The following is a 24,583-nucleotide window of genomic DNA, read 5'->3' as shown; positions in this document are numbered from 1 at the left end:
TTCCCAGCAAAGCGCGTCCAAGATAGTCTTTGGGGCCGGAGGATTTCTTTTATCTTCCCAAACCCAGGAGAGATCCACGGTAAATGACAGCTTGTGAGAAAATACGAGCATTGTGGCTCCGAACGGAAAGAGCCGCGACATTTCCAGCTTTAAAACCTCTGCATTTCACGGGTCTCTGGAACTGTCTTTGTTACTGTGTTTTGAAAGAAACATTATCACCCCCAGGGGCCCCGGCAGGTTGCTGGCTTTGAGTTACGGCTTTGGATCTTGCTATATGTTGGTTGTTATGCAAAATTAATTATCTTGGTCATTTGAATGTTTTCCCCCAAACATAATATAATCTCATTACAGACTACTCCATACTAGAGTGAATCACGAGCCAGATTCCATTTAGGAAATTGAAGGTAATTTAGAGTTATATGATTTGCGAAAAAAAAAAAAAAAAAAAAGAAGCCCCTTTCTCTGCTAAACGCTAATTTGGTCTGCCTCTGTAATGTGGGAGTGACATTCGTTTGGTTGGAGAATCGCTCTAAATGTGTAGGAGACTTGGGGCAGCCGAAGGGGCAGTTCAGAATTTTGGAGTGAGTTATCTGCAGACAGACGGTGCGTTAAGAACTCTAGGCCCCATCCCGCCATGATCCTAGAAGGCCACCCCAGAGGGTGACATTTGTGTGTGCGTGGGCGGGCCAGCCCGTGCGCACACCTGCGAGAGAGCTGTGAGCGGAGAGAAGGCAAGGCCCGTGGAGAAAGCAGGAGGGGAAAAGAGCCTGGACCCGTCCGACAGGGACAGCAGGTTTCAGCCTAATGGTCTGTGACAGTGTGTTACGTTACAGTGTGTGACGAAGTAACAAACACCGGCAGCTTAGACAACAGGAAGCTGTTTTCTCACAGTCCCAGAGGCTGAAGTCTGAGATGCAGGTGTGGCCGGGGCGGCTGTCTTCCTAATGCCTCTCCCCTCGGTGCCCGGATGGCCTTCTTCTCCTGTGTCCTCACCTGCTCGTCCCCCCGTGCCTGTCTGTGTCCTGACCTCCTCCTCTTAGAAGCACCCCAGTCAGAGCGGACTGGGAGCCGCCCTTGTGACCTCGCTTTACCTTAGTCACCTGTCTACAGACCCCATCTCCGAACACAGTCACACGCAGGAGTGCTGGGGGCTAGGACTCCAGCACTTGAGTTTGCGGGGGACACGGTTCAGCCCAGAGAGGAGCGTGGAGCCAGGGTGCCCCCCAGTCAAGGTCCATCTTTCCCACCCACGCGTCCAAGGCCGCGTAACCTGGCCTCCTGCTCCCACCCTCCCCCTTTCCTGGTGCTTTCCGCACACGGTAGCTGGAGTGAGCCATGTCCTTAAAACACCTCTCAGGTCCTGACGTTGCCCCCAGGCCTTTGGGTGGCCTTCCAGTATGTTCTGAGGAGACGCACACACTGCAGCAGGGGGCCACGACGGGCCCCTGCCTCTCGCCGCCTCTGATCTGTGGTCATTCTACCTGAGACGCCCCTATCCTGGGTCTTTTCTTCCCTGCTATGCCTCCTTCTGCCAGGAGACGTTGTCTCGGCCTTGTCTCTGCCTCATCTCTAAGTCGGCTCACTCCTTTTCATCCTCGGGGTCTCCACTTAAACGTCACTTCCAAGAACATCTCCAGAAATGGTACGGTGCCTTTCAGCCCCGCCAGCGAAAGTTGAAGCGTCGGCCGCAGAGTCATGATCTCAGCGTTGGTGTCGAGGAAGCAGCCGTGGGGAACTGGGGGGTTTTCAGCCTCGCCCGCCCTGATGAAGGCCCAGCGGGACGAGCTCACCATTCATTCCCACTTTCCACACCCCGCTACAAGTGACGGATTACGGCTAAGGGTTCGGCTGCGTCGGGCCTGGGGCCCTCCCACCCAAACTCCTCTCCCGCGAGATAGATCAAATTATAAGCCACAGAGACTGAAGTTGAGAAGTGTTTTCAGTGGCAGTGAGAGTCCCCATCAGACTTCTCCCTGGTTTCCTTTTTTTTTGGGGTGGGGGGGTGGGGGGGGGATTATTGTTACCCAAAAGCCTATTCAAGCCAATTGTTCCCTCCACCTTGGGATTATGGTTCTGAGTTAATAACCCTCAAAGAATTTAACAACCCTGTTCCGACTCCTGTAAGTATGATTGCTAGAGAAATGTCAGCACATCACGTGTGTAAATCATTCCTTAAAGAGTGATTCTCATTCCCTATGACATAATAGTCTCGCATCCTGAGACTAGGAGGGGAGTGTGAGTAGTTTATTGGGGAGTTGATTCCAGGAAGGGAAGTGTAGTCAGCTGAATAACGCCGCCCTCCCGCCACCCCCCGCAGAGATATCCGAGTCCTAATCCCTGTGACCGTTACCTTGTGTGGCAACAAAGGGTCTTTGCAGATGCGGTTAAGTTCTAGATCTCGAGGCAGGGAGATTGTTCTGGTCTGGGAGAGGCCTTCAGACACTCGCAGGTGTCCTTATATGAGGGAGGCAGAGAGGGATTTGACCGCAGAAGAGGAGACCATGCGGAGACACAGACAGAGACTGGAGTGATGTGCCCACAATCCAAGGATGCCAGGGGTCACTGGCAACTGCCAGAAACCGGAAAAGGCAAAGAAAGATTCTCCCCTCGAGCCTCCGGAGGGAGCGTGGTCCCACTGACGCCTGATGTCAGCCCAGGATGCTGATTTCAGACTTCTGGCCTCCAGGACTGTGAGGGCATAGTGTCTTCTGTGTCCAGCCACGTGGCTTGTGGTCATTTGTTCCAGAAGCCACGGGGGACCAATCCAGGAAGAAAGCCAATACTGTCTATGTCACCAAGCAGCTGGCCGACGTGGCCAACCAAGCAGGACTCACTCCTGCTGGGGGCGGTAGGGCGGTAGGAAGCTGTGGCTCACACCTGGGGACACCCCAGGTGGAGGGTGGGGACCTGGCGACTTACTCACTGACTCTCACCGATCGTTGGTTGAAGGGGAGCCGGGGGTGGGGGGAGGGCTCCACTCTCAGTCCAACCTGCAAACCAAGCCGGGGCTAAAAGCCAGAGGGGGTTCTCAGGAAGGGTTCTGGCTGCTGCAGTCGTGAGCCAGGGTTGGGCCAGTGTGCCCAGACATGGATGCCAACGAGCGCCACGTGAGCAGGAAACCGGCAATGTCCGCCGCACATACGAAAATAAAGGAGAAGCCGAAGCGTATGTGCCCACGCCCGGGCACGGAGACGGAGCCCCCGCGAAGATGTTTTCAGTGGGTAAATGCGGGAGCTGCGGGACGGAGCCGAACGCCTCCCGTAGCTGCGGTGTCATCCACCAAAACAGCCGAGAACAGAAAGAACAGAATGAGAAAGAACTGGCCGAGCGCCACGAGTCCGTGATCAAGGTGCTGGGGCATCTGTTCCTTCTGGAGGCGCTCTCTGCTCCCTCCTCCCCGTGCCTTCGCTCCTGACGGTTGCAGGAATTCTTGGCATCCCTTGGCCTGTGGACACATCGCTGCGATCTCTGCTTCCGTCTTCACGGGACTTTCCCTGGGTGAGTCCGTCTGTGTGCTCTCTGCTTACAAGGACACCCATCATTTGGGGTCCACCCTCAGGCCAGGATGCTCTCCTCTCGAGACCCTTAGCTGACTCTATCTGCAAAGACCCTGCTTCCGAAGAACCACATTCTAAGGTGCCAGTGGACATGAATTGGGGAGTGGGGGAAAGATTATCTGACCCGCCCTAAGTAGTAATTAGTATCTGCATTTTCGCGAATGAGGGAGCCTAGGTTGCCCAAGATGGCAGGGTTGGTGGGTGGGGGACCAGGGACCCCACTGTGGGATCATAGGACATCAAAGTGCTCACCCTGTCCCCAGACCCGCTGCAGAGGCTCTGGAACTATTTGAAGCCTCTGAGAGAAGGCTCCCAGCAAAAGTGGCTCACGTTGGGCCACGCTCCCTTCACGCTCCATAAATATTTGGGTTGTATGACAGAAATGAGTATTCCCCGAGGACCTCGAATCCCAAGCTGCAGACGCAAATAGAGCATTTCTCTTTCGTGACCACCTGATGGGGACTTTTGCCCTGGAAACCCAGGGCGGGGGGCACAAGCTGGCCAAGATCAACGGTACACAGTCTGTGCTTGGGTCCTAGCGCTGTCCTCCTCGGCTTTCGAAAAACCTCCGCCACGATCCATTTCATATTTTGTCGCCTTTTTGCCTGGTTCTCCAACGTTTCAAGTACACCGGAGCATCTTTTATTAACGGTCTGTCCTCCCGACATTTATTTTTGGAAACAAACGAGTAAACGAAAGAAACCAAACCCCGGCTTGATCCCAATAACTCTGAAGACGCCAAGCAAACCGGGTCTCCTTTGGAGGTTCTTTGCCACTTATGAGGCTTTCGAGGGTCTCAGGAGTCATTAATTTGTTGGCTCTTATGGAAGAATTTGGGCAGAGTCATGATGCACCCGATCTGTAGAAGGGAGGCTGGGATTCTTTGTGAATGTGGCCTCTGACCCTGACTGGACCATCTCCTCATAAAAGGGAAGCCTGGGGGCGCCTGGGGGGCTCAGTCCATTAAGCGTCCGACTCTTGGTTTCCACTCAGGTCATGATCTCACAGTTTGTGAGTTTGAGCCCCACGTCAGGCTCTGCCCTGACAGCCCAGAGCCTGCTTGGGATTCTCTCTCTATCCCTCTCTCTGCCCCTCCTCCACTTGTGTTCTCTCTTTCAAAATAAATAAGCAGACATTTATATGTATATATATACATATATATAATAATATATATACATAATATATACATAATATTATACATAATTATATGTGTGTGTGTATATATACACATATATACGTATGTATATGTGTGTGTGTGTGTGTATATATATATATATATATATATATATATATTTTTTTTTTTTTTTAAGGGAGACACAGGACTGTAGGCTCCAAGGCTCGCAGTTCACCGTGGCCCGGTTTTCAAGGCCCAGCCGACAATTTTTCACTCTTATGCTCATCTTTAGTCAAAAAACGAAACAAAACACAAGGACAGAATTCTGAGGGGAAAATCTAGGTCCCAGCGCAATGAATTAGTCAAACCTGAAAAGCGACTTCCTCCAAACAGAATGACACATTCTCATCTCCGTTCTATCATCTTACAAGGAGGACGCTCATCACAGTCCAGTTCTGACACCGACTACGAGTTCGGTCAAATGTCGCAGCTAAGACCATCCTCACTTCAGAAGCTCGCTGCGAGCCCAGAGGTCCCCAGGCCACCCACACTTCTGACCATCTGGCTACAGATTTGCAGCCCCCAGCGGTTCCCTCAGGTTCAATAATTCACAGGAACAACTGTTAGACCAAGAAAACACTGTGCTGACTTCTACTGTTTTGTGGTAAAGGCTGCGAATTAGGACCAGCCGAAAGAAGAGACCCATAGGCAGGGACTGGGAAGATGTTTCTCGTTCCCCACGCACACGTCTGATTACCACCCCAAAGCAGGAGGAGTCTTGGGGTCCAGTTTTTATTGGGGTTTCATGACCTGGGCGTGATCGATCGAATCCCTGGTCACGTGGTTGAACTCTGTCTCCAGCCCCTTCCCCTCCCCAGACACTGGGCTGACGTCACCCGACTTGGAGCCCCAACCCTGTAAGCACACAGTGGGTCCCTTCTGGTGTGCCCCACCCCCCATCTTCGTCATCTTGTTAGCATAAACCCAGGTGAGGGCTGAGCCCTGCGTGACAGATGCTCCTCTGTCATTTGGGAAATTGCAAGGATTCAGAAGCCCCCTCCCAGGACCCAGGGACACAGGTCAGCCAGACTCATCAACATCGATGCAATCGAAGGGGCCCAGATGCAGAAAGTGTTCTCTCTCCTCTCCCACTGAAAAGATTCTTTTGGCAATGTGTCTGGTTTCCACTTCCTAAAGACGAGGGACTCTTGCTGGACTCTGATTGACAGGACGGGCTGGGAAGGGGGGGGAGGGAGCCCCCGAGCCAGGGCTTGGGGAGGAGTTGAGGCAGGGGGTGAGTTTGGCCATTAGGGTCTCAGGAGCAGCTGGGCACTAGGGACAGGAGGCAGGGGGCCTTGAGAAGCCTCTTGGGCGGGCATTAAGTTATGTGTAATATAACATATATAAGTTATATATAACTTATATGTAATATAACTTATATATAAGTTATATGTAATATAACTCCCTGTAATATGTGTGGAGAAACATGACGCAACTTAGGACTGAAATTCATTTTAATTTTTGGCAGAGGATCTGTGCTTTGAAACACCTTCTCCCTCAGAGACTGAAGCTCGAGGTCCCTTCCCCTGGGAGGTCTCATGACTTCGTCCATATCTGGATCTTGCTCCTGAGAGTGAGTTTTCCCCACCTCACTCCCACCTCACGCTGTAAGCGGGAGCCAGTTCAAATGTGTGCACTTTAGGCTCAAGGACAGGCAGCAAAGGCACGTGGTGGGCCTCACAGGATTCCGAGGGTGGATGTGCAAGGGCCCTGGGGCCTGAGGGCTGGTGGTTTGGTCATGAACGTAATCCGTGCTCTTTTCCGTACAACTGGATTCCTCTCAGCGCTGGGCAGGGGGCGAGGAATAGGAGGTGAGACTCCTCAACAGAATAGTAGGCGTCCCTGGTTCCACCGTGAGTCAGCGGCCAGCACCGGTAACCTCATCTGCAAAATGGGGACTGGCTTCCTCCGCGTTTTGCAGAACTCCAAGGTTCCTCCCTTGGAATCGATTTTAGTGAGCACCCACTGGTTCCCTCTAGCTGTATGTGCATTTTTGTGCCCCCGGGGCCTTTTCCAGACACTCCAGGAGCTGGTGGATAAAGAACAGCTTCACACTCCCCAGGGGAGGTCACCCCATGCCATTCTGAGCTGTCCCCAGGGCCCCCCAGGGGGCAGCGCTCCTCCGTCCCCAGTGCTCACCTGTTCTCCAAGTGCGCTGTGTTCTCGGCCTCCCCAGCCTTGTTTCCTCCTGCTCCTACCTTGTTTCCTGGGATCCCCTCCCAAGTACACCATGTGCACAGAGTTCCCCGTCTCAGCCTTGGTTTCCGGGGAAGCCCAAACCAAGACCTGCAGTCATGGTGAGATTGAGCTACTCTGTGAAAGGGCTCAGCGCAGCGCGGGCACAGAGGCAGGTGCGCGAACCATCGGGTGCAGTCCTGACCCCCGGATGGGTGGGATTTGCACTGGAGGCTGGCGGTGGAGAGGGTTGGCACGGTCCAGGCGCAAGGGAGCTGGTGGAAGCCTGGTACCAAGGCGGAGGAAAGAGCGCCCCCTGGGGGTGAGAGGAAGGGGACGCAGAGGTGGAAGGAGGGTCGGCCCGTTACCCAGCCAAGAACAGAGATGGTTACCCTCATCACCTCCTCGCTCCTAAGGAGGAGACGCTTAATTTCTCAGAGTCTGTGCCCACGGTCCCCCAGCCGTGCGCAGTTCCGTTTTCCTGGTCCCTGAGCCCACAGATCAGTCGCACACGTGGATTCCTGCACCGAGGCTGTGATACTTTTTTCCTCTTTATTGTTACTCCCCTTATTTATATCACTTTGGGCATAAGGCTTAATTGTAATCAGAGCGGCATTTTGTATCTATAAACCGCCTTTCGTCTGATGCTTGTCTGACGCTCACCAGAGATGCTGGAAACTTTAAAGAAGCCACACAAAACTGTCCTTGCTTCCAGCCTCCACTTGAAGGCAAGTGTGTGGCGAGGGCAGGAGAGGAAACAGATCAGATCACATGTTTACTCACCATCCTCACTGGCTTCTCACGACAAACAAGCGGGGCAGGAATTCTTAGCCCATTTCGCAGATACAGGAGAGAGCTTCCTGGAAACAAATGTGCTGGTCTCTCAGTTCAAGGTCATGTGACCCAGACCACACATTCCCAAAAGGCTTCCCACGCGCACCGGTGATAGCTCCAGATGAGACACCTGACACGTTAGAAGGACGACAGATTTCCTCCTACGGCTGTAAAGCCACCCACGCCACCTTCCTGGGTAATGAATCAACATCTTTTTAAAGCAAGCCCTCTACTCGACATGGGAAAAGCATGCTCGCATCGCCCTGTGTGTCAAAAGAGTCCGTTCCTTTCAGGAAAATGTTTTAAAACGCACAGTTTGGTGGCCATTTCTGGCACGTTGTCACATGTTAAGAATTGTGGGAACCTTAAAAGTGGCGATCTAAAAATACCGTAGTATGTATTTGACCGCTGCTAAGAGAGTAAACCGTTAAAGTCGTCATCATGAGAAAAAAAATTTAACTATGTGTAGTGGTGGAAGTTAACCAAACTTACTGTGGTGAGCATTGCACAATATGTCCAGACCCCAAATCATTGTGCTGTGTACCTGAAGCAAATACACTGTTATGTATCAATCATATCTCAACAACACTGGAGGGGGGGCGGGGGAACAGTCAACGTCCCCATCATGAGATCCTAACCAAACGAAACAAAAAAGTAGCAACAATTCTTCACTCCAGACTCTACCAGAACGTAAGACTGTGCTTTGGATTTGGCCGCGGGCTGTGGCTTGCTGACCCTTCCCATGGTAGATGATGTGCTATCGAAAAAAAAAAAATGGAGGTGTCCGTGGCCACCCCAGATTCCCAAGAGACACTGTCTCAGCCCTCGTCCTCGTGCCATTGATTCTATCTTGGGTTGGGGACCCCAGAAGCAGACCCTGAAACCAGATTGGAAGGCAAGTGGCTTACACGGCAGGAGGTCCCAGAACGTCCCGGTGGGACAGTGACGGGGTAGGACGGGGAACGGACACAGTAAGCAAAAGGGTTCTGTTGACCCAGCTACCGCAGTGGGCAGCGGCAGCCGGTCCTGCTGGGGACCCCGGCACAGGTGCATGGCAGAGTTACCTGCTACACAGGTGAGTGACAGTGACTTGGGGTAATCACCCTCCAGCCGCACCAGCCATTCGCTGGGGTAGCTGAGGGATGTGTGTGAGCCATGGAGACTCCCGGGTGACTGCAGCTGGTGATGATGGGGCCTTGGGGCCCAGAAGTGGCACATACCAGGGGACTCGAGGGGTGCTGGCAGCCCCCTCCTTCCGTGACAGCCTCTTTGGGAGCACGCACTTCCTTATTCAAAACAGCGCTCCTTTTTCTAGAAATAGCTAATCTCAGTTAGTGAGCTCACGTAAGGAAACCACTCTCTCTCCATTCCCTCTGCTCCGTGTAAAAGAATTAGTAAATAAAAGTTTAAATATGTATTTTTGACAAACCCAAGAACGCAAGCCCCTAGACGGTAGGGATGAGATCAGCGGGTTGTTTCTCCCCCCTTTTATTCATAGCACCTCGTTCCTTCCGAAGGCTCAGTACCAACGCCACGTTAACAAAACCTTCCGCTCTGGGGCGGGTAGTGAAAGAAGGAGGCGCCGAGGTGGTGCAGGGGGTCGAGGCTGTCCCAGGGCTCCTTTTAACAGGAGAGAAACATAGGTGCAGCCGCGAGCCCAGGGTCACAGGGTGAGCCGACAGTACAGCCACGTCATTGTCACAGGCCCCGCTCCACCCAGGGGTGTGGGGACTCAACACTGCAGCCCCCGTGGCACTGTCATCCTGCACCCTCAGACCACGGGCCCCCAACCCCAGTGTTGAGACAGAGTGGATGGTGCCACTCAGTGGGTCCCCAGACCATCCCAGTCAACTCCGCAGCAGGTGTGAAGGGTCTTCTGGGCACAGGGTGGGGCGGGAGGCAGCAGTGGGCGCTGTGGCCCATCTCGTGGGTGGCCCGGCGTGTGTGCCCAAGACGGATTGGTTCACACCCAAAGGACGGTTCAGAGACTGCTGGAAAAACGGGGCACGCATCCTTGCACCGAGGGGTGTGGGCCTTGGGTACCATCTGCTTTGGATGTGAGCAATAGAAAACACATCGTGGGGAACTTTACAATAAGACCAGCTAATTGCACCAGCAACGCTACATAATGCCAGGGATAAATTCCTCCTTAAAAAATACCTTTGATTTGTCTAAGTGCTGAACAATTGCTGTGGTTACTGTAGGGTTTTAATCACGTATATGTGAGCCCCAGATTAGCACATGTTTATTACTTGAACTTGGATAAGTACTGTATTCTACATAGGAATTCATGCAGTTCAACAGCCCACCCCCAACACACACCAGCTCAGCTACACAGCATGTTCCGTTCACAAGGGTGTTGCCATGGAAACAAGACAAGGTTGCGCGTCTCAGCACTTCTGCTGGAGGGCCTGGCCAAGGCTATTAGGCAAGAAAAAGAAAGAAAAGGTATACGGATTAGAAAAAAAAAAGTACGACTACCTCTCTGTGCAGATGACATGATCCTGTATATGGAAGATCCCAAGAAATCCACTGAAACACTATTAAAGCTAATCAACAGTTTCAGGAAGATTGAGAGATACAAGATAAATATACAAAAATCAATTGCATTTCTGTACACTAGCAACAAACAATCTGAAAACAAAACCAAGAAAACTGTTTACTATTTAGAAAAAGTTAAGGAGAGCCTGGGTGGCTCAGTCGGTTAAGCATTCAACTTTGGCTCAGGTCACGATTCCACGGTTGGTGGGTTCGAGCCCCGCGTCGGGCTCTGTGCTGACAACTCAGAGCCTGGAGCCTGTTTCAGATTCTATGTCTCTCTCTCTCTCTCTCTCTCTCTCTCTCTCTCTCTCTCTCTCTCTCTCTCTCAAAAATAAGTAAACATTAAAAAAAAGGAAAGGAAAAGTTAAAACTATTTATTTACAATAGCATCAAAAGCATAAAATAACTGAAGAATAAATTTAACAGAAGTGAAGACTTATACACTGAAAACCATAAAGATATCATTGAAAGAAGTTAAAGATGTAAATAAATGAGAAGACATCCATGTTTGTCCTCCTCAAATTGATATACAGATTCAACACAATTCCTATCAAAACCTTCTCTGCCTGTTTAGCAAAAATTTACGAGCTGGCCGTAAAAGTCATGCAGAAATTTAAAGACCCCAGAACAGCCAAGACAATCTTGCAAATGAATAACAAAGTTGAAGAACTCATACCTTCTGATTTCAAAGCTCACTACCAAGCTAATGTAATCAGTGTATTGTAGTACTAGCTTAAGGATGGACATATACATAATGGAATAAAATTGAGACTCTGAAAATAAACCTTTATTTATAGACAATTGATTTTCAACAAAGAGGCCAAAACAATTCGTTGAGAGAACTGTCTTTTCAATTAGGGTGCTGGGACAAAGAGAGGTCTACCCACAAAAGAATGAATTTGGATCCCTACCTCACTCTGTACACAAATATTACATCCAAGTGGATCCCACACCTAAATGTAAGGACTAAACTTATGACCCTCTTGGAAGAAAACATGTGAGTATATATTTGTGACCTCGGATTAGTCACTGATTCCTTAGATATTTCACCAGTGCACAACGTGACAAAAGACAAAATCAAGTGGACTACATCAAAATTAAAACTTTTCCTACAAACGATACCATCAGGAAAGTGAAAAGAACCCACAGAATGAGGGAGAATATCTACAGACCACAAATCTGATAAGGGACTCGTATCCAGCATACATAAAGAACTCTTACAACTCAATAATAAAAAGTCAACCCCGTTTTTTTAAATGGTCAAAGAATGTGAGTGGACACCTCTATAAAGGAGATATGCAAATAGCGAATAAACACAAAGAAAGATGCTCAGTGTCCTTAATCATCAGGGAAACGCAGATCAAACCCACAATGAGATACCACTTCACGCCCATTAGAATGGTTATGAGAGAAGACACCGACAGTAGCGAGTGTTGGCAAGAAAAGGAAAAATTGGCTCATACGTTGTTGGTGGGAATGTAAATGGTGGAGCTGCTTTGGAAAACAGTTTGGCAGGACCCCAAGATGTTAGAGTTCAATGTGGCCCCGCAGTGCTACTCTTAGTTACCTACTCAAGTGAGAGGAAACAGATGTCAACACAAAAGCTTGTACGTAAATGTTCATAGCATCATTTGTAGTTGCTCCAAAGTGGAAACAACCTGTATGTCCATCAGCTGATAAAAAGACCAAGCAAATGTGTATTTAGAGAAAAAAGTATTATTTGGCAACACGAGGAATAAAATGCTGATTTATGCCATGACCCAGATGAACCCTGGAAGCCTTTGGCTAAATGAAAGAAGCCGGATACAAAGGTTCTCCTCCTGCCTGCTTCCTTTTGTATGAAATGTCCAGACAAGGCAAATCCATAGAAATAGAGCGTAGATTCGTGGCCAGCCACAGGGTCGGGGTAGGGAGGGTAGGAAGGGGTGATGGAGGAGGGGCTTGGAGGGAGGGGCAAGAATGACTGCCTGTGGGTACCGCGTTGGTTTGGGGGGGTGGTGATTAAAATGTTCTCTAATTAGGTTAGGGTGTGATTACACAACTCTGTAGAGATAGATACCAAAACCCATTGAATTACACACTTTATTTTTTTTAATTGTCACTTTTACTATGAAGCCTTTTATTTTTTATTTTGTTAAAATATTTATTGTCAAGTTAGCTAACATACAGTGTATACAGTGTATTCTTGGCTTTGGGAGTAGATTCCTATGATTCATCGCTTACGTACAACACCCAGTGCTCATCCCAACAGGTGCCCTCCTCAGTGCTCATCACCCATTTGCCCCTCTTCCCCGTCCCCATCCACCATCAGTTTGTTCTCTATATTTAAGAGTCTCTTATGGTTTGCCTCCCACCCTCTCCATTTGAAACTATTTTTCCCCTTCCCCTCCCCCATGGTCTTCTGTTAAGTTTCTCAAGATCCACAGATGCGTGAAAACATGTGATATCTGTCTTTCTCTGCCTGACTTATTTCATTTAGCATAATACCCTCCAGTTCCATCTATGTTGCTACAAATGGCAAGATTTCATTCTCTTTCATTGCCAAGTAGTATTCCGTTGTATATATAAACCACATCTTTATCCATTCATCAGTTGAATTGGGGCTCTTTCCATACTTTGGCTATTGTTGAAAGACTGCCATAAACATTGGGGTACATGTGCCCCCATGAATCAGCACTCCTGTATCCTTTGGATAAATTCCTAGTGGTGCTATTATTGGGTCATAGGGTAGATCTATTTTTAATTTTTTGAGGGACCTCTATACTGTCTTCCAGAGGGGCTGCACCAGTTTGCATTCCCACCAACAGTGTAGGAGGGTTCCCGTTTCTCCACATCCTTGCCAGCATCTGTTGTTTCCTGAATTGTTTATTTTAGCCACTCTGACCGGAGTGAGGTCACATCTCAGTGTGGTTTTGATTTGTATTTCCCTGATGATGAGTGACGCTGAGCATCGTTTCATGTGTCTGTTCCATCTGGATGTCTTCTTGGGAGAAGTGTCTATTCATGCCTTCTTCCCATCTCTTCACTGGATTATTTGTTTTTTGGGTGTTGAGTTTGGTAAGTTCTTTATAGATTTTGGATACTAACTCTTTATCTGATATGTGGTTTGCAAATATCTTCTCCCATTCCGCCGGTTGCCTTTTGGTTTTGCTGATTGTGTCCTTCGCTGTGCAGGAGCTTTTTATCTTGATGAGGTCCCAGTAGTTCATTTTTGCTTTTATTTCCCTTGCCTTTGGAGACGGGTTGAGTAAGAAGTTGCTGTGGCTGAGGTCAAAGAGGTTGTTGCCTGTGTTCTCCTCTAGGGTTTTGATGGTTTCCTGTCTCACATTCAGGTCCTTCATCCATTTAGAGTTTATTTTTGTGTATGGTGTAAGAAAGTGGTCTAGTTTAATTCTTCTGCATGTTGCTGTCCAGTTCTCCCAGCACCGTTTGCTAAAGAGACTGTCTTTTTTCCGTTGGATATTCTTTCCTGCTTTGTCAAAGATTAGTTGGCCATACATTTGTGGGTCCAATTTTGGGTTCTCTATTCTCTTCCATTGGTCTATGTGTCTGTTTTGTGCCAATACCGTACTGTGTAGATGCTTACGGCTTTGTAGTAGAGGCTAAAGTCCGGGATTGTGATGCCTCCCGCTTTGGTTTTCTTTTTCAACATTACTTTGGCTATTTGGGGTCTTTTGTGGGTCCATACAAATTTTAGCATTGTTTCTTCTAGCTTTGAGAAGAATGCCAGTGCAATTTTGATTGAATTGCACACTTTAAATAGGTGAGCTTTATGGTACACAGATTATATCTCAATAAAGCTCTTTAAAATTTAAAAGTTCCTACAGGTTCAGAACTGCTTAAGCTCTGTTGAGACCAGTTCTCGTCTCGTGGTTCTCCCGTGGCATTGTACACATTTGTCTTTCAACAGCCGATTTCTAATGGATAACACTAGCACAGCGATTATAAAGAACAAAACAAAACTTGAGTTATTTCATTTCTACCATTCCTGTGGCCACTAGGAGTTGTTTTTACGTTTAAAATTTAAAACAGGGAAACAAGGTGAATCACAAGCTGTAGTCTTTATTTCATTAAGTATGCATTTTAGTTCACATATGAGATATTTTCTTGAATTTGAACACTTTAAAAAAAAATTTTTTTTAATGTTTATTTTGGAGAGAAAGAGAGAGACAGAGCGTGAGTGGGGGAGGGGCAGAGAGAGAGGGAGACACAGAATCGGAAGCAGCTCCAGGCTCTGAGCTTGTCAGCACAGAGCGCCACGTGGGGCTCGAACCCACGAACCACGAGAAGGTCACCTGAGCCGAAGTTGTATGCTTTACTCACTGAGCCACCCAGGTGCCTCTGAACACTATCTTTAACATTGAAATTCCTTCTTTTTTACAACTGGTCATTATTTTAAAACCAAAACCAAACAAATAATGACTGCTGCCGATCATGACAGAATTGTTACCGAAACTAATTTTGAAGTGCAGAGGGTAGTGTTAAAACTGATCTGCTCTGGGGCTGCCTGCGTGGTTCGGTCAATTGAGGGTCCGACTTTGGCTCAGGTCATGATCTCACGGGTTGTGAGTTCGAGCCCCGTGTCAGGCTCTGTGCTGACGGCTCGGACTCTGGAACCTGCTTCGGATTCTGTGTCTCCCTCTCTCTCTACCCCTCCCCTGCTCATGCTGTGTCCTGCTCTGCCTCTTCAAAAAATAAAACGTTAAAAAAAATTTTGTTTTTTAATGATCTGCTCTGGTCGTCACACAGGCCAATGCTCATCCTGGAGGTGAGACGTGTCTGGAAGGGTTGGAACGGCATGTGCTAAACAAGCTCTATCCACAGTAATATATGCTGGCCTGATCCAATTTAACAGTTATTAATAGAATATTGATACATTTTACGTGTCGGTCGAGTACTTTTAACATCGCGTGGGCCATTTCCACATCATAATTTAATCTTCGCAACCCCTGACGCTGAAGTCAGTGCTGAAGAAAAGTAGCGTGTATACGGGATATGTAGCTGGTGTAGTGTTTGGTTGGTTGGCGGTTTTTCTTTGGTTTGGCTTCATCCCTCCGGGCAGCTCCCACATGGGTGTCTCAGACGCTACGCCAAAGGAAACCCTCTACCTCCACGGCGTCTAATGTACTCATTCGGTGCGTTTATCTCTCGGGTGAGCATTTTGTTGTTGGTTCCCAGCGTTTGCTTCTGTGGGATCCCTCCTAGGATAATTTGTTCTAACTTACACCTGCTATCCTTCCTGCCTTCCTCCCTCCCTCCCTTCCTTCCTTCCTCCCTCCCTCCCTCCCTCCTTGCTGAGCTCCCTTCCTCCTATCTGCTTTCCCGACTGCTCTTCCTATCTGCTATCCTCTGCTGCTTCCTATCCTCCTATCTGCTCTTCCTCGATCCGCCCTTGCAAAGTTTCCCTGTGTCCCCACACCCTGAACTCAGCCGTTTCGGTGCAAACATTTCAAACGGACACCAGCCTTTCAATTAAGAAAATCAAAGGTCAGAAGAAACACCAGTGTTCCACCCCGCACACGGCTAAGTTCAAAGTAGAGAGCAATGTGCTTAATTTTATAGAATGTAAAATATTCCCAGGCCCAAGCTTAAGAGGATTAAGTAAGCGCACACGCCCAGAAAGGCATCTAACTCTTCTAACTGGTCATCCCGTAACGGTCACGCGCTGGCGTCGACACGGATAAAGCGATAGGTTCTCTTCGCATCCGTCACGGAGGGCTGTTACTTTTTCGCTGGCCGGAGTGAGCTCGCCAGTGCCGTGCTCAGCTGGACCTTGGGGAGATATACTGAAGTGTGTTATGCACACAGATACTGAGAGATGCCTCATAAAAACCCAGACTGCTGTAAAACAGTTCGGGAACCACTGATGTGTAGATGACTACGTTTAAAGTGGCCAATTCTAGAAGCCACCACATTCGTAGTTTTAATGAGCCCTGACTTTGGTGCTCAAACATTGCGTGCTAAAAACAGACATAACTCAGCCATTGGCATTGCTTGGGCGTTTCCAGTCGCTTTTTCTAAAAGCAGAGGGAGGGGGAGAAAGCATTTGGCAGGCACGGTGATGGATGAGCAGGGCGGCATATTTTCCATTTTTAAACAGGGGGACCGCAAGCAAATATCGGGCCACTCTTGCGGTCTGCGCGCAGAGCAACGGACTCCGCTTGATGAAGCACCTTTCAAGCCTCAGGTAACCCCGAGCGTTTTAGAGCCTCATCAGTTACACGCTGGTAATACAGTCCCCGAAGACAAACAAAGCATCCATTATGCGCTCGCCGCAGTAGCTCACGCGCGTTTCTGGTCATTACTGCGATCATTCATTATTTATTCGGAGCCGCAAGCGCACACGCCACACTGTAAAATGGATGTAATGTGCCAATTACCCTAATGTTGATTAACCGAGAAAGAAAACGGTCAAGTTTCCGAGACCGTCATCTATCCCCTTGGAAAGGGGGGAAATGGACAGCAGACGGCCGTGGGTGGCGGGTGGGGCGATTCTACGTTTTCCCGACATCTGCCTGCCGCACGAGACGGCCCCTCCATGGCCCATCACGAGGCCGCCCTCCTGGGCTTCGGCTGAAATCATGAGCCGCGCGTCTTTCTGCACATTTCCTGCAGAAATGCGTCCCCATCAATACTGTGGCAGAGTGAATTTCAAGGTATCTTTCCCCCCATGAGATATATAGACGGCTATCATCATATTTCATAGCTCAAGCAATTGAAAACTGTTGAATGTATATTACTAGCCTACAGATGGGAACATTTTCCTCCTGAATTTAAGCCATGCTTTCTGCAGGAATTAAAGGGGAAACACACACACACACACACACACACACACACACACACACACACACACACAAGTCAAGGGTCATTTAAGGTGTTCAGCATACAGGAACCTCTCAGCGGGTTGTTGTGGTGTTGTTTTTTTATCAGCGTGCAGTAATACAGATCCACTAACACCCTTCTGAGTCATCTCGGCATAGGGAGATGGGATGGAAACATTCTGAAACGGAGAGGAATGAGCGCGAAGGGGCCGAGGCAGCAATAATAGCATAAAAGCACGAAGTACGTAAAACGTAATTAAAGGCTGGAAGGCTGTTTTGCTCCTGATGCTATTTTCCGGGGTACTAATATATACAATGGCAGCGAGGTGTGGCATCTGGGAGAAAAGCAATATATTAATTCTCAGATCAATAGTTTGTGAAATGCCTTTTTGCTGTCCCAAGCGTACGACCGTTTCAGTGATAAGGAGTGATTTTCCTGGAGTCGAAGCTGGCTGCCACCGGATGGGATTGCTCTCTGGAGGGGAGGCGGGGGGGGGGGGGAGCAGCAGCCGAGGAGCGGTCATCAAAGAGCAAGAACCTCATCGTCCCCTGGGTCCCCGCCCTCGTGCTGTTTTGCTCTCGGCGCAGCACAGAAATGTCTCAGAACCCAGCGCGGCGACTGGCTCGGTGCTACGGCTCTAGGTAACACCAGCCTCTCATTCCTCCTCCTGCTGCCCTCCTGTCGGGGCTCCGGCAGCTCTTAACCTGCTGTCGATGACTAGAATCGTTCCGGGGGCAGCAGAATTGAAGGTCGGAGTGTTGGTGAACTCTCTGAGACCTTTTGGGGAATAATAATGAAAATGGGGGGGGGGTGTCGCAGGCAAAGCTGGTAAATTAGGGCAGTGGAATGAATTTAATGAACAGCAGCCGCCGTGCAGCTACGGCCCGGCTCCCCGCTGGTCAGTTTGGGGTGACTGACCCCGGGAGCACACCTTCCCAGGGCAGCCTGCCCCCTCCAGGGGAGCTCACTCTACGGGCTCCTGTGGCTCCAGCTGGGGTCCCTCCCTCCCCGTTCAGCATTTATACACACACGCGCACACATGCGCGCGCGCACACACACACACACACACACACACACACACACACACACACACCCTGCTCTTGGGCTCTCCTCGCTTTCCCTCTAAAAGCATCTCTTCCTGAAATTACCCCCCAATCCCGCCTCTGCTCCAACGGGGAGAAAGCTGGGCCTGGACACAGGTGAGCACCAGAGCCTCCTTCCTTTCTCAGCTGCCCCACATCCGGAAGACAGGGTCTCCTGGATTTCTCTCAGTGGCTGGCCAGGGGGACAGACGGGGATCCTGACATGGACCAGACCCGGGTCTCAGGCTGCCCCCACAAACGCTGAAGGCCACAGCACACCCTGCACAGACAGGCCTCGCCTGCCGGCGGAAACACGGGCCCCGAGGAAGAGCCTGCTGAGGCGTGCCAGGTGACCCCCCAGCACGGGCTGCAGGTGGCCTTCGGGGCTGGGGAAGACCGTGGCAGATACCCACCCAAGCCAAGGGAGAGCCAGCCAGGCTGGACACGTGGGTGTTCAGGTGCAGGAGCAAGACGTGGGCCCCGAATTCCAGCAGGGGCAGCGGCGCCCAGGCGAGAAAGACACCTGCAGACCCTGGGAACCAGAGGGCAGAGTCTGGGGACCCCAAGTCTTCCTGGTGGCCCTCCAGATCCCACAAGCAAGCCACTCTTCTCCCACACGGTCCAACGCCATCCAGGGGAGCACAGAGGGAGGGGCAGCCATAGGAGAGACAAAACGTTTTATTCCAGAACATTCTACCTGAAGGCACTGTGAAATTAGTGCACCCACCTACATTTTAAGGCAGGGAGAGCAAAAACTTTGACTTGTCCTACTTACACGGAGAAGGGGCCCAGAAGGAAGACAAGATCGCTTCCAAATATAACGGGTTTTTCTCCAGACTCACACCCGGTAGCGTGAGTGACCCTGTGGCCCCAGTGCACGTGCACATGGTGACAGCTTGAATGCAGGGAGCTTCGGGGACTAAACCAACCAGCTCCCTCGTGGGGCTTTGTTATTCAGGGGTTCCCTCCCTGGCTTCTCATAGACATGATACGTTTTCTCATAAAAGAATTACGTGTATATGGAAACACGTTTTCCGGTGGAAAAGGACATCGAGGGAAGGACAAAAATCACCCACACTGGCCCCGTTTGCTCTTTGCCTAGCTCAACCCCTCGGGAATGACATCTGGGGACAAATAAGGTTTTCAGGTGGACTGGCATCAGACCTGGTCCGCTCCCGTAATCACAAAGTTGCTGGTTGTTTTGGTAACGAGGCGTCTTTCCTGACAGGTCAGGTGCGCGCTGACTTTCTTCCCAGGCTTGCCGCCCCTTTACTGTTCTTTTTTTTTTTTTTTTTTTTTTGCTGTTCTCATGGACTTTCACTCGTTCTCGGAACTCGTGTCCTCCTCTTAGATTGCCTTTTCATGTTGTAGTACATTCTCGAGTAATTTTTTTTTTTCTCGCTGAGAAGTGCTTGGGAAGTAAATTTCCAAAATCCCTGCATGTCTAAGAATGTGTTTATTTTGTTCTCACACTTGATTGATTATTTGGTTGAATACAGAACTCCACGTTTAGGGTAAATCTCCCAGAGAACGCTGGAGCATTACTTCATTATCTCTTTGCTGGAAGATAATCCAGTGCTGCTGATGAGAAGCCAGAGTGCCACCTGATCCTTGGCCTTGGCTTGCATTTTTTCTCTCTTTTTAGAAGATTGTAGGAGCTTCTCATCGCCCACCTTTTTTTTTTTTTTTTTCTCTGCTATTTCATGAGGATGTAGCAAGGTCCGGAACTTTATTCATTCTCCATGGGGGTTCTCAGCGGGCCCTCTCACTGTGGACAGCTGTCACTCCTCAGCTCTGACAAGTATTACTGTCACCGTTTCGTGACTCGCTTCCTGGATAGTCTCTCTCCCTGCCTCAGTGCTTCGCAAGTGGCTGTTGGCCTCTTCGGAGTCGATCCCATGACATCTCAACTTGTAGCTCTCACTTTTCGTTTCTGTGTGGGTTTTATTTTATTTATTTGTCAGCCTCGGAGACCTCCCCGATGGACATCTCCCGGTCCCTCTTTGGTGTTGTACATACTAACTTCTTGTGTTTTAGCAACTGTGATTCGTATTTCCGTAAACTGTCCCTCTGTTCAGGCGGCCTGTTTTGTTGCAATCTGTTGTTACTTTGCAGGTGTGATTTATGCTGGAATTTCTCTTGGGATACTCATTACAGGGTTTTTTTTGTTTGTTTGTTTTTGTTTTGTTTTGTTTTGTTTGTTTTTTAGGTAGAGGGTTGGAGAATGTCTTCTATAAATAGTTCAGGAGGCACCGCTTTATGGGGCCAGGTTGGGGGACATCGGCTGTCTCACTGCTGAATGTCACATGAAGAGGGGTCTCCTTGCCACGGTCCCCACTTGAGAGCCCTTGCTCAGAGCAGAAATATTAGAAATATTTCTTTGGCCTTAAAATTATAAATTTTCTAGTAGCAACCTCAAAAAACAGATGAGATTCTTTTTAATAATATATTTTATTTAACCGAACATAGTGAGAATACTGTTATTTCAACATGCAATCATTATCAAAATTATGAATGAGGTATTTTTGTATTCTTTCTAAAAAATGTTTATTTTTGAAAGAGAGAGAGAGAGCACGTGCACATGAGCAGGAGAGGGGCAGAGACAGAGGGAGAGAGAGAATCCCAAGCAGGCTCCACACGTTCAGCGGGGAGCCTGATGCCCGGCTCGATCTCAGGAACCGTGAGATCATGACGTGAGCCAAAATCGGGAGTCAGATGCCTAACCGACTGAGTCACCCAGGTGCCCCTTTTAAGTCTTCAAAATCTGGTGTGTCTTTTACACTTTTAGCGCCTGAATTCAGACACTAAATTTTCCTTGAAAATACTTGACCTCTATGTAGATTTTCTAAAGTTCACAGTTGAAAAAGGAGATTAATATGCTCAAATTGCATATTAACGTAACACAGTTAAAAGTTTTCCGGTAGCAGATTCAAGTATCGGTTTTTAGATTTTAACTAAAGTTAGCGAAAGTCGAGTGGAATTTTAAATTCCACTTCTTATCCACACCAGCCACACGTCAAGCGCTCCGTAGCCAAGTGTGACTAGTGGCTGCCATATTGGACCACACGGTTCTGTATCTTCATAGGGTTTTGGGTTCCACGGTGTATACATTTCTCAAAACGTATTTCGTGACATAGTTAAAATCCATAAATAAATAAAAATCCATAGTTAAAAACCATAAAATGAAACCGCCTCCTGTTGATGATATGCACGTATGTAAATTTTACCCAAAAAACACCTCTAGTTAATGATACGCATGACGAAGTATTTACAGGTGAAGTATGCTGATGTTTTCAACTTACTTTGCAACGCATAATAAGAAACAACGATTGGGGCGCCTGGGTGGCTCAGTCGGTAAGCATCCGACTTCGGCTCAGGTCATGATCTCGCAGTTCGTGAGTTCGAGCCCCGTGTCGGGCTCTGTGCTGACAGCTCAGAGCCTGGAGCCTGCTTCAGATTCTGTGTCTGTTTCTCTCTCTGCCCCTTCCCCACTCATACTCTGTCTCTCTCACAAAAATAAACAAACATTAAAAAATAAATAAATAAGGATTGATTTCTACACGGGTACATGATAAATCCAATACAGCAGAATGTTCATTTTAGAGTCAGGTGGGTGGGATATATGGGTGTTCACCATAAAATTTTTCTAACTTTTCTGAATGCTTAAAAACTCTATTAAGGTGTTGGGGAGAAAAAGAGACAGGTCTTCACCGACCTATACCTGCATGTAATCCGCTGCTCAATCTCAGAAACACAGCGTGGACTGAAAGAAGCCAGGCCCACAAGAGAATCTACGTAAGGCTCCGTTTGCACAAAGTTTTTGGACGTTATAGGCACAACTGGCCTCTGCTGTTCGAGGTCAGAATGTGGTGATCTGTGGTGGGGAGGGTGCCTCAAAGGGGGCATAACGGGGAGTTCCGGGGTACAGATGGAGTTCTCTTTCTGATTACGTGTGTGGGTCACACGGGTGTGTGTTTGCTTTGTGACAACTCACCCCAGCTTCCTGCAGAACTTTGCGCTTGGAAGGATGACAACTGCATAATGGGTTTTGTCGTTTCAAGGCGTGCGTACCCTTCACACACTGCACGGGGGAAACCAGACTTCTCTAAGGCCACACTGCCTGATTTCAAGGTTTCCCGGAGTGTGCTAGGGGATCGCTGCTCCCAGGCGAGTCTTCGGGGAACAAGGACTGGGAGGCCCTGGGCCTCGGTGCGGTTTCTCTGGGGAACTTTCCGTGCGCGCGTGGATTGCGTTCTTGAGCCTGATCGGCGAGAAGGAAACCCCTGTTCCTTGGCCCCTGGCACGTGTGCACCACCAACACTACGCCCCTCAAGACTGCCGAGACTTCAGCCCCCCTGTGCTCCTGCCGTGATTTACTTCTCTCTCGCTTAGTGGCTTAACGAACCAAACGCCTCTCCCTTTGGTGGCTCGAGGAACCCTTCTCCGAGAACTTAAAACATGAGGCAGGAGGGCACGTTCTTCAGCTATCACAGGGGGAATCAAAGGAGGGGCAGAGGGAGAGAAGAGTGGTAAACTGAGGCAGAACAGGAGAGGTGTGGGGGGGGGCGGGGCAGACCGTGGCAAATCAGCAAGGAGACTAAGCCCCAGTATTCTCAGAATGCCTCCAGCGCCCCCAGATTTTTAGCTCGTGATTCGGGACCGTCCTGCCCACTCAGTGCTCCTGTGCTGGTCGTGAAAGAGCAAGGCCTCCAGGGGCCTGTGGCAGGGAAATTACTAGAATTACAGAAACGTCGACCTCCAGAAATTAGTTTCTGGGTCGTGGAGCAGAACTTTGAGAGCACAAGTGGGGGTGGGGGTGCCGGGCCCAGGACAGCCGGGGCTGGGGAGAGGGCACAGGCGGGTCTGTCACCACGAAGTGCCTGGGAGGGGAGCCAGAGGCCCTTGGAGGAGAGATGACCCCCAGGCAAGCCCAAGGAACTTTCCAGAACAGAGGCTGAGGGCAGGGAGAAGCCTGGAAGGACCCAAGGACTCTGGATTCCTTGTTTCCCTCTCCGTTGTGGGAAAAGCCTCCCGCCAAACCACAAGGAAAGGTCTGGGAGTTCTTAAAAACGTGACAAGTTGCTTCTGAGGGGCAGCTGCTTAAGCCCTCCACCCAGGGCGGGAGGAGGGGGCGCCCCGCCCAAGGTGACAACCGAACCTCGCAGCCTCCCAGGGCTGGGGCGGTGGATTGGGGGTGCGGCAGGTGCTGGGGCTCCCCCACCCTGGAGGGGGCCCCTCAGCCTCCCCTCCCCTCCCCGCCTGAGGACCCAAGCCCCGCCCCACCCCCTCTTCCTTATCTCTTTCTAACCTTTTGCATTTTTTAGTCTCATTTCCTGTCGGGTTTTGCATTTCCCTCCCCCTGCCAGCCTATGACACACTTTCTCTCCTTTTTTCTTTCTTTCACCTCCTCTGGCCTCCAGACTCAGGCCTGGGCGGCACACAGCCCCCTACCGGCCCTGCAACCCCTGGGCGGGCGGTGCCCCTCGGACGGGACGGCCGGGCAGGGCCCGGGCCCAGGGGGAAGCTGGTGGCCTGCGCGGAGGAGGCGGCCGGCGCGGCTGGCAGAGCATGAGCCCCCCAGGTAGGCACCAGCGGACGCGGGGGTGGGGGGCGCATTCTGGGGATGCCGCCGTGGGGGGACGCCGTAGGTGTGGGGGGGAGGGGTGCGTCTGGAGGAGAGCACACAAGCGGGGGTGGGGACGGCGTGGGGTAGGGGGACGATGACGCAGCAGGGCCGCGGGGGTAGGTTGGGGGGGGCGCAGTCGTTGAGGGGGCTGCGGCTGGGGGAGAGCACATGCGGGGTGGGGGCGATGTGAGGGGCCTGGGCTCACCCGTCCTCACCCTCCTGGCCCCTGTGAGCTGGTTCCGCATCCCTCTCTCCCCCTCCCCTCTTTCTCCACCTCACTCTCCCGGTCCCCCCCTTCCTGCCCTCCCCCTTCCCATCCAAGTCTGATTTCTTCCACTTTCCGCCTCCCTGTGTCCCCTCCGTGCCTCTCCGGGACAGTCTGTCTCCCTCCGGTGTCTCCGCCTGGCAGGGCCCCCACGCCCCTGTGGCACTGGCCTGGCAGAGCGCCCCTGGGTGCACCTGCCCCACACAGAGGAAGAGAACCTTTTCTAACACCTGAAAGGACAGGAAGTTTCCAGACCACAGCGAAGCCTGACTCAGAGGCTCCCAAGAAGGTGGGGCCCCAGGCGGCGGAGGGGAGGGACAGCCTCTCCCACGGGGAGTCTGAGGAGGGGGGCAGGAGGGGCCCCCGGCTCCCCGCACAGCCAGGAGGAGGTCCCAGTGACCTCGGGGCGCGGACCACCCCCACAGGGTTAGGCTGGAAGCCCCCACCCCCACCCCAAGCTCTGCTGAGCCCTGGGGCACAGTGGGATGGGCCCCAGGGAGACCCTAA

General features: G+C 50.4%; 1 protein-coding gene across 7 annotated transcripts in view; it reads left to right on the top strand.

Moving 5' to 3' along the window:
* Positions 1-24,583, top strand: part of CARD11 (caspase recruitment domain family member 11) — a 139,211-nt gene that overhangs the window by 3,922 nt on the left and 110,706 nt on the right. For 4 of the 7 annotated variants that reach the window (XM_023246227.2, XM_023246226.2, XM_045047411.1 and 1 more), the window contains exon 1: positions 23,552-23,766. The exons of 1 other annotated variant lie outside the window; for it this stretch is intronic. The gene's annotated coding sequence lies outside the window, so the exon portion shown is untranslated. Of the gene's footprint in view, positions 1-16,381; positions 16,469-23,551; positions 23,767-24,583 lie in introns of those variants that run through there. 2 more of the 7 variants (XM_045047409.1, XM_023246225.2) reach the window with 2 other exon arrangements.

This window comes from Felis catus, chromosome E3 (genome assembly GCF_018350175.1).
Source record: "Felis catus isolate Fca126 chromosome E3, F.catus_Fca126_mat1.0, whole genome shotgun sequence".
NCBI lineage: Eukaryota > Metazoa > Chordata > Mammalia > Carnivora > Felidae > Felis > Felis catus.
This window is presented reverse-complemented; position numbering and strand designations above follow the sequence as displayed.